The sequence below is a fragment of the Gopherus flavomarginatus genome, chromosome 3 (genome assembly GCF_025201925.1).
Source record: "Gopherus flavomarginatus isolate rGopFla2 chromosome 3, rGopFla2.mat.asm, whole genome shotgun sequence".
NCBI lineage: Eukaryota > Metazoa > Chordata > Testudines > Testudinidae > Gopherus > Gopherus flavomarginatus.
In genome coordinates, this window is record NC_066619.1 from 244,404,470 (window position 1) to 244,413,990 (window position 9,521).

The 9,521-nt window shown below is 44.8% G+C and overlaps 1 pseudogene; it reads right to left on the minus strand.

The window, feature by feature from the left end:
• Positions 1-6,884: 6,884 nt before the first annotated feature.
• Positions 6,885-7,639, minus strand: LOC127047396 (craniofacial development protein 2-like; annotated as a pseudogene).
• Between the last annotated feature and the right edge of the window lie 1,882 nt (positions 7,640-9,521).

The following is a 9,521-nucleotide window of genomic DNA, read 5'->3' on the forward strand; positions in this document are numbered from 1 at the left end:
GAATCACACTAGTGGACACAGAGAAAAAACTAATGTATGCTGACAATCTGGCCCTTTTAGCTGACAGCAAAGAGGAATTGGTAAATATAGCATCAGAGTGGTGATCTCTGTTTGAAGACCATGGTTTGAAGGTAAACATAAACAAAAACTGAAATTAAGCAAGTAGGGAAGGTGAAAGAAGAACTGTTTATTGAAATTTCAGGAGAGAAGCTGAAGCAGAAGAAAGACTCTGTGTACTTGGGACGTATACCTAGTACCACTGGAGACAACTGAAAAGAAGAACCCAATGTGTAAGGACAGCAGTGGAAAAGGTTGCAGGAGTACTGTGGGACCAGCAATTAAGTAAGGAACTGAAAGGAAAAAATTGTATGATGTGTGTGCTTATTCCTTTCTGCTCTATAGTTTGAAAATAGTGGATCTTAGGGTATGTCCAGACTACCTGCCAGATTGGCGGGTAGCGATCGATCCCTGAACACGCTCCCATCGACTCTGGAACTCCATCAGGGCAAGCGACGGAAGTGGAGTTGACGGGAGAACCGCAGTCATCAATCTCGCGCTGTGAGGACAAGAGGTAAGTCAAAATAAGATAGCATAGCTGAAGTCAATGTATTCCCATAGCTGAAGTTGCGTATCTTGACCCCCTCCCCCTGTGTAGACCAGGTCTTATTGGAGATAGAAGGTATTAGAAAATAGCATACTAAGGAGAATGGCAAGAAAGCAGTGGGTAGCTAGTGTGCTCATGGAAAAAAAATTAGATGGAACATGAACTTGGTGATCCATCGCAGAGATAGATAGGCTGGAGAACACATATTTGAAGTGGGCTGAACTTGCGATAAGAATTGGAGAAGAATGACCCAACAAAGACAGCATGGGAGGAAGAGGATAGTAAGGAAGGACATGGAATACTGAGACTGTAATGTAAAGATTCTCTCAAGAAATTTTTGAAGAAAGAAAGGACAGGAATTTCAAGGCCTGTGAACCAGTACCATGGATTGGAAGGAGTGGTGAAGAATTGTGGGCACCTCCAATCTCATGTAAAAGGGAAAAAGGAGCCAAGAAGTGAAATTAAATATTTTATGTTGTAATAGATGAGTTTAACCTTCCCTCTGCTGACCCAGAGGTGGCGCTAGACATTTTGCCTCCTCAAGCACGGAGGGTCCGCCGAAGCCGTGGGACCAGCAGACTCTCTGCAGGCGTGCCTGCAGGAGATCCACCGAAGCCGCGGGACCAGTGGACCCTCCGCAGGCAAGTCGCCAAAGGCACCCTGCCTGCCGCCCTAGCAATGACCAGCAGTGCGCCCCCCGTGGCTTGCCGCCCCAGGCACGCACTTAGAGCACTGGTGCCTGGAGCCGCCCATGTGCTGACCCTTCAAAAACTTCCTTCTATTATATTAAAAGCAATTGAATTAAAATAAGATTAAGACATATCCAATTATTTTATTCAAAAAGCAGGTGTGTTCTGCTGCCTCTATCAGCAATTGGCAAAAGGTTAATGCTAAATTCTCCTGCAAAAAGAATAAGCAACGATTTTCCTCTTAAATCCCTTGTTTCTCTCTGTTGCTCAGAAGGGTTTCTGCTATAGTCATAGTTACCTCACAAGCTTCACGTAAGTGATGTCAAGTGGCTTAGAATGAGATGAACCTCCCAGTTTTAGAGATGCTTCAGATATTACGCCCTTAAAGGACTGCCATTGGTTTTAATATAATCCAATCTAGTAACAACCCTTGAGAGAGAGTCATGTTTACATAGTAATACTTGGCCAATAGGCTCTCTCTCTCTCTCCCACCTCCCCAACACTTCACCTCTTGGGGCAGCAAAAAAAAGCTGGAGCTGGCCCTGTGTACACTCAGACAGTTGACAAAATCTGACCTTATATTCATAAGACAGCAGAAATACACAACATTGCAAGAGGACAAATAGGGAGATAAAAATTGAATATATTCATTTTAAATCTTTTCTTCAACTTATGCATTTTCATTTTTCTCTACATATGGACCTCAGCAAAACTAACATGATTAATATGTTCCTACTCTTGGAAATGTTGTTCAGTTAGGGCTAAATGCTATTCAGTTATAGCCAGAATGGGAAACTTTCATTGATTTCAATGAGCTTTGAATTGGGACTACATTGCACAGGCTGGCCTGGATCCTTTAACAGCCAATCTTATTGCACCCCTAGAACCTATTCCTGCAGGTTAACTCTCACTGAACCCAACTCACAAGGTGCAGGGCTAAAGCAAATTGGACTCACTGTCTTTAATGAGAGTTTTACCTACACTGAGACTGCAGAATTGAGCCTTAGTCCTAAATGTATGAAGAGTTCCAAATCTGTAACATCTACATCCCCAAGCAGTGATTTAAAAAAAAGTGCTAATGCAATCAGTTCGCATGTGCATTTATTTTTTTTAGTGTCAGTTTGGGTATTGGGTTATCAATTAGGTTTGCAGGAATGGTGTCAAAAGCAAACAACTAAAAAAGTGTGTTGCATTGCTTTCTTTTAGCACATCATTTTACAAGTCCCATTGGTAAACAAATATGCTTAAGTGTTTTCTCATTTCAGTATACAATAGAAAGCATCCGTAATCTAGCTCAGTGACCTATATGACTATAGTGTGTTATGATATGTAACTAAAAGCACAGTTTCTAATGCTGGACTGTAATGATTAAAAAATGTTACTGTATCGTGTGTGTGTGTGTATGTAAATTATATTTTAAGCATGAAACCAGTAATGCCAGAAGTCATCTGTTAGGTACATATTATATTTAAGTTCAGGGATCAGGTCTCATCGCATGCAACCTACAATTATTGCTGTAAGCAGGGTCAGTTCACTGGCTGGCCAAATACAAGAAGATGATATTATTTTACCTTTTAAGTTATTATTTTATTTTTTTCAGTTTAAAAAAATCTGGCCATCATATTTTACCACCCTAATCTCTTTTGCATTACCATCTGTCCTGTGTCTTGTGCTGCACCTTCCCAACTCATCAATATGCATCCTCACCCTCTCTACCTGCAATAGTTATCTCTATTCCTCTTGCAAGTGAGTCTGTGGGACTTGTGGATTTTCCCTCAGCCATGAACTTTGGCAAGGTGTTTGACAAAATTCAGGACTGATAAATTTACCCCAACCACAATTCTTCCTGTGTGGTGGGCAAAACATTTAATTTCAAACCCATGCACATAATGTTCATAATTGCCAGTGGGTTTCACAGATATTTCCTGATAGCAGAGGAGTAGTAAGTGCTGATTTTCACCACGGGGAGATCAGTGCTGCTGCACTTGATGCAGCAGGGATCAATTTAATGGGTCTAGTAAAGAGTAAATTGATGACAGAGCACCTCTGGTTGACCCCGGTACTCCAGCTCTCCAAGAAGAGTAAGGGAAGTCTACCGGAGAGTGCCTCCCGTTGACACAGCACAGTGAAGACACCAGAATAAGTCAACCTAAGGTACACTGATTCTAGCTAAGTTATTCACACAGCTGGAGTAGCATAACCTAGATCATTTTACTCCCGTAGTGAGGACAAGCCCTAAGACTCAGAGATCTTGGCTTTCTACCTCATGTTCTGAAGGGTACTGTGTTCTAGCAGATTCTTCTGCCCCATGATGACGTGCTACTTTCTACCCTGTCCCCTCCAGCCTATCTTTTGCTCCAGTCCAGTCTGTTCCCCACCTTTGGTGCCTAATCCTATTCCTATTCTTCTCACTTCAGCAGTCTCAGTCTTCACTCCTCAGGCTTCTCATCCCAGCCCTGGTCTCCTTGCAGAGCCAAACCCAGTCCCTCTAGCGCTTCAGCTGATTTCAATCTCCTTTTCACCTCCTTGCTCCCATCTTCCACTACCATTTTCCTCCCCTGCTCCTAGTCTCCAGATCCTTGCCTATCCAGTCCCAGGCTCCTCCCAGGCTTCCTGTGCCAGACCTTCTGGTCCCAAATTCCCAGTTTCCCCATGTTCCAGCCTCTAGTCCCAGTCTCCTTGCCCCAATCTACTTCCCCTGTACTGAGTATATAGGAGAGAGAAGCTCACTGCTCTCAGTTCAAGTGCCCTGAAAGGCCCACAGGAGCCAAACGCTGCAATTGCATGGAAAAGAATCCTGCTCAGCCCTGAGCTCGAGTATGCCCAGTACAGATAGAATTTTCAGGGAATTTAGCTATTGAAATCTAGAAGTCTCTACTCAGCATGTGTGAAATGTGATCTTTCAAAGGTATATATCTTGGCCAAATGTGGGTGAATTTTAATATGGATGGCAAAAGGCAGGTCCCGCACACAAAGACTACCCTTCACCAAATTTCAAGCCTCTGTTCCAAAGCATGGGAGCACTACAGTCAAACATGGAAAATTTCAGCCCAACTGGTTAAGTTTGGCAAAAAAGTTATAAGGAACTGAACACAAAGGTTTATCATGAAAAGTGGGAAGCAGCCTCAATAATAAGAAGACTTGTCTTAGATGATGATGATGTTCGTCCATTGTCGATGAAGACCTCAACAACCCATTCGTTCAATGACTGGGCTCTGTGTGTCTGAAGATGACTGATCAGTCCAATTCAGGCGTGGAACATCCTGTCACACGTTGAGCAGACGTGATGGCACTGTCGATGATGTGCCGTCAGCTCTGGACTTGCGCAGCTCACGCTTTCTTTCAGCCTCAGCAGTACGCCTCGCCTCAAAGATATTACTGCCTGTGTGAATGAGGCTGCGTCATGCTGGATGGTTCAGTGCAAGGGTTTCCCATGTGGTGGTGTTGATCTCAAGGGACTTCAGAGAAGTCTTCAGAGTGTCCTTGAACCACTTCTTTTGTCCTCCATGGGAGCGCTTTCCCTGGGTGAGTTCGCTGTAGAAGAGCTGTTTAGGAATGCGTTCGTCTGACATTCTCATGACATGTCCGGTCCATCTGGTCTGGGCTCTCACCAGCAGTGTGTGAACTGATGGCAGACTGGCTCTGGTAAGGACTTCAGTATTGGGCACTTTGTCCTGCCATCTGATTTTTAGAAGCTTTTGCAGACAGGATGCGTGGAAGTGATTGAGCCTTCGTGCATGACTCCGATAGACAGTCCACGTCTCGCAGGCGTACAGCAGAGTCAGAAGCACCACTGCTCGGTATACCTTCAGCTTTGTTGGTAGGCTGATCCTTTGATGTTCCCAGACATTGGAGTGCAATCAGCAAAATGCAGAGCTGGCTTAAGCAATTCCACAGTTTACTTCATCATCAATTGACACTGCTCGGGAAAGGATCCTGTCCAGGTATGTGAAGTGGTCCACTGCTTGAAGTCTCTGTCCATTTACGGTGATGGACGGTTCTGAGTACGGAGCGTGAGGAGCTGGCTGGTGCATGACCTCAGTCTTCTTGATGTTAATGGTGAGACCGAAGTTCTTGTATGAAGATGAAAAACTTGTCCATATTGGCTTGCATTTCTGGTTCTGTACTAGCATTCAGAGCACAATCATTGGCAAAGAGAAAGTCTCAAAGTACAGTTTCCTTCACCTTGGTGATGGCATGCAGTCACCTCAGATTGAATAGTTTCCCGCCAGTTCTGTACTTCAGGCCTACTCCTTCAGTGCAGTGTTGAAAGGCATCAGTCAAAGTCGCAGAGATCATCATGCTGAACAAAGTGGGTACTAAAAACACACCCTGGCTTGATGCCGTTGGTGACTGGGAAGGCCTGAGATGTTTCACCTTCATCTAGGACATGAGCCATCATACCGTGATGAAACTGACGTACCATTCGTATGAATCTGTCTGGACAGCCGAATTTCGACATGATCCTCCAGAGGCCTGGTAACTGACAGTTGAACACTTTTGTGAGGTCCACAGAAGTTGTGTAGAGTTGACGATTCTGCTCTTGACATTTCTCCTGTAGCTGATGCACAGCGAAGATCATGTCAATAGTCCCACGTCCCTTGCGGAAGCCGCACTGTGATTCTGGCAGTAAACCCTGCTCCAGGTGAATGATCAATCAGTTCAACAGAACCCGGGCAAGAAATTTCCCCGCTGTAGAGAGCAGCGAGATTCCACGGTGATTGTTGCATACCTGACGATTGCTCTTCTTCTTATAGAGGTGCACAATGGACAAGTCTCTAAATTCCTGTGGAATGGATCCCTGCTTCCAGAAGGACTGAAACAGCTCAGTGAGTTTCCGTAGCAGCACGGGTCCACCGACTTTGTACACCTCTGCTGGTATGGCATCTGATCCTGGGGCTTTGCCACTTGAGGGCTGGTTGATGGCTTTCTTCTCTTCATCCTCTTCTGGCGAAGCATCCATGGAGTCATTGACTGCAACCTGGGGCATCTTGTCAACGGCCTCATCATCGGTGACTGAGGGGCAGTTGAGAACTGCTTCAAAATGTTCAGCCCATCTCTGGAGAATCTGTGTCTTCTCTGTAAGGAGCACAGTGCCATCAGAGTTCAGGAGGGGAAAGCTCCCAGAAGACTGAACCATGGAGTGTGTTGAGGGCTTCATAAAACTGCTTATAGTCGTTCCTGTCCACATACGCCTGTATTTCATCTGCTCTGGTGCTCAGCCACAAGTCCTGCATTTTACGCAGTCGGTTCTGTACTGTTCTGCGAGTGTTGATAAAGGCGGTCTTCTTTGTTGCTGAGGATGGATCGTTCTGATATGCATGATGCAGGCGGTGCTTCTCAGCAAGTAAGGCCTGGATTTCTGCATCATTTTCATCAAACCAGTCTTGCCACCTGCATGTGGAGAGCCCCAATACCTTCGATGCAGCTGTATGGACAATGTTGCAGAATCGCTCCCAGTCTCTCTCAGCGTCATCCTCAATATGAAGATCAGCAAGCTCATTCTCTAGGTCTTCCGCTAGATTTTCAGTGATGTGGCTGTTCTTCAGCTTCGACATGTTGATCCTTTTGAGAGCCTTACAGCCTTGCGGTCATCTCTTCGGCATGATACGGAGCTTCGTTTTGGATACTATGGGCCTGTGATCCGTTCAACAGTCAGCGCCGCACATAGCTTTTGTAACCCTGACATCTTGTGTGTCCCTTCTCCTAAGGATGACAGTGTCAATCAGATGCCAGTGCTTGGAACGGGGATGCATCCATGAAGTCCTGTTATGGGTAGGGAGGCGGAAGACCGTATTGGTGATCAGAAGGTCATGTGCTGCACAAGTTTTCAGCAGTAACAGGCCATTGCTGTTACACTTTCCCACTCCATTTTTCCCTGATGCCTCCTTCCCAGGCTGTGGCATCGCATTTGACTCTTGCGTTAAAAATCGCCAAGCAGGATCAGCTTGTCTGTGCAGTGCACTGATGATAGCAGAGCATCTAGTTCTTTGTAGAATTTATCCTTCACATCCTCTGGGTTGGTCATTATGGGAGCATATGCACTAATCAAAGTAGCTTGTTTTCCTTTTTGAAGCAGAAGCTGCATTGTCATGAGTCAGTCATTCACACCCTTGGGGGGACTGGCAAGTTTCTGAACAAGATGATTCTTGATGGTGAAGCCAACTCCAGATTCACGACGCTCATCACTGCTGCGGCCACTCCAGAAGAATGTATAGCCTCCACCTGACTTGGACAGCTGTCCTTCATTAGCAATGCAAGTTTCGCTAAGGACTGCAATGTCAATGTTGTAGCATGCGAACTCTCTGGCGACGAGTGCTGTTCTCCTCTCTGGTCTGTCTGCCATGATGTTGTCCAATAGCGTGCGCACATTCCATGTGCCAATGGTGATCGGTGTCACTCTAAGTTTTGGTTTTGTTCTATCGCTTTTGTGGGATCCCCGCCAGCCATGGTATGGTGGCCAGGGTAAGGTGAAGCAGGCAATGTTTAGGGCACCTTTTCTAGCCCCCTCCTCATTCTACGGAGGTGAGCAGTGCAATCCTTAATAGGGCGGCTCAGTCGCTCAAGAAGACGCCGAGCTCCACTGCTGCTGCAGTCAGTGAGGAACGACCATTATACCTGAGCCGCCTAGGTGCAGGTCTGTGGCTACAGCTCCCAGTGTACCCACACCTGTTGCTTCGTCACTCGCCCATTGCCACAGGACTTGATATGATGTCGAGACTTGCGCGTGAATTGGATTAAAGTGAGGGAGAGTTGCGTGACGTCAATCTCACTCTCTCTTCCCAGTTCCTATCTGTATCCAGTAGCAGGACAAGAGTCAAGATGGCTGGAGATAGGGCAGGGCACAGTGGGATGACCAGGATGATTTTTGATGTGATTTTAAGAAGTAAAACCTAGCTGAAAGAATTAAATGAAGACACATTGATGTATATCAAATTCACTGAATGTCAAATTGTGTTATTTCTCTAATGCTAAAATAGTACTTAATGGAAGCAAAATAAAATAGGTGTTTCCTTTGATATACATGTACAGAACAAAGATGGCTTTGAAGTCTCTGTTTTGTACTCCTGTGTCAGAGATAAACTGACATGCTGATCATAAATTTGGATTATTTGGAAGTATGAAGGCACATGGGACCTAAAAAGGGAAAGTAGGACAATGTTCTTGTTTTTTTTAAAATCAAGATGATATCTCTAAATGTTAGAAATGTTAATTTCTTATACTTGAACTTTCTCAATACTTTAGGTAATTAGTATTTTTAAATGAAGGGATACCATTGGAACAGACTTCAGTTTGCTGCATAATGTGAATATAAGTGTACTTAGCAGAATGAATTAATTAATTAAAGTTGACTCCTGATTCTTTTTTAGGTGTTGATATTATTTGCCAGTAAATGATGGAAGCATCCAAGAGTGGAGAATTCTAGTCACTAATCGCAATACTTTCTTCTTGTTAGGGGGTTGATGGATGAAAGTGGGGTCTTCGAGACCCCTGTTTAATGCCTTTTCTAAAGCTAACTGATGCAACAGTCCAGTCACTGGCATCTCATAAGACGGTGCAAATTGACTTAAAGACAGCAACTTACCGTACATGAGCTGACAGAGCCAGCTGTATGCTACCTGCCCAATTTTCACTGGTGTACTGGGAGTCCCAAGGTAGGATGGGGCCAGAGTGTATTAGGCTCCAGTGATCCCAGAGGGCAGAGTGGCTTCTGAGGCTCCTGTTACTTGCATTGGATCCAATGCAAGTATATACATGGCATAAAGTGTATTTCTCACTTCATGCATCTAATGAAGGGGGTTCTAGCCCATGAAAGCTTATGCTCAAATAAATTTGTTAATCTTTAAAAAGGTGCCACAAGGACTGCTCATTATCTTAGGTACGGGTTTCCCCCAATTGATTTTGACTGATCAGGGACAAACTTCATGTCTGCCTTGGATGAAGGATTATGGCAGAAATGTGGAGTTCAACTCTTCCAGTCATCTTCCTACCATCCCCAGACTAACAAGATGGTTGAGAGATTAAGTGGAACTCTTAAAATAACGTTGAAAAATTTGGTGGACTAACATCCTGGTGACTGGGATAAATCTTTGCACTACTTGCTGTTTGCCTATTGGGAGGTTCCCTCGGACTCCACAGGAGTCTCACCTTTTGAACTGCTCAATGGGAGGCTATTGGACTCACTGGACCTGAGGGAAGAATGGGAAGGTATGACCTTTCCTCACAGG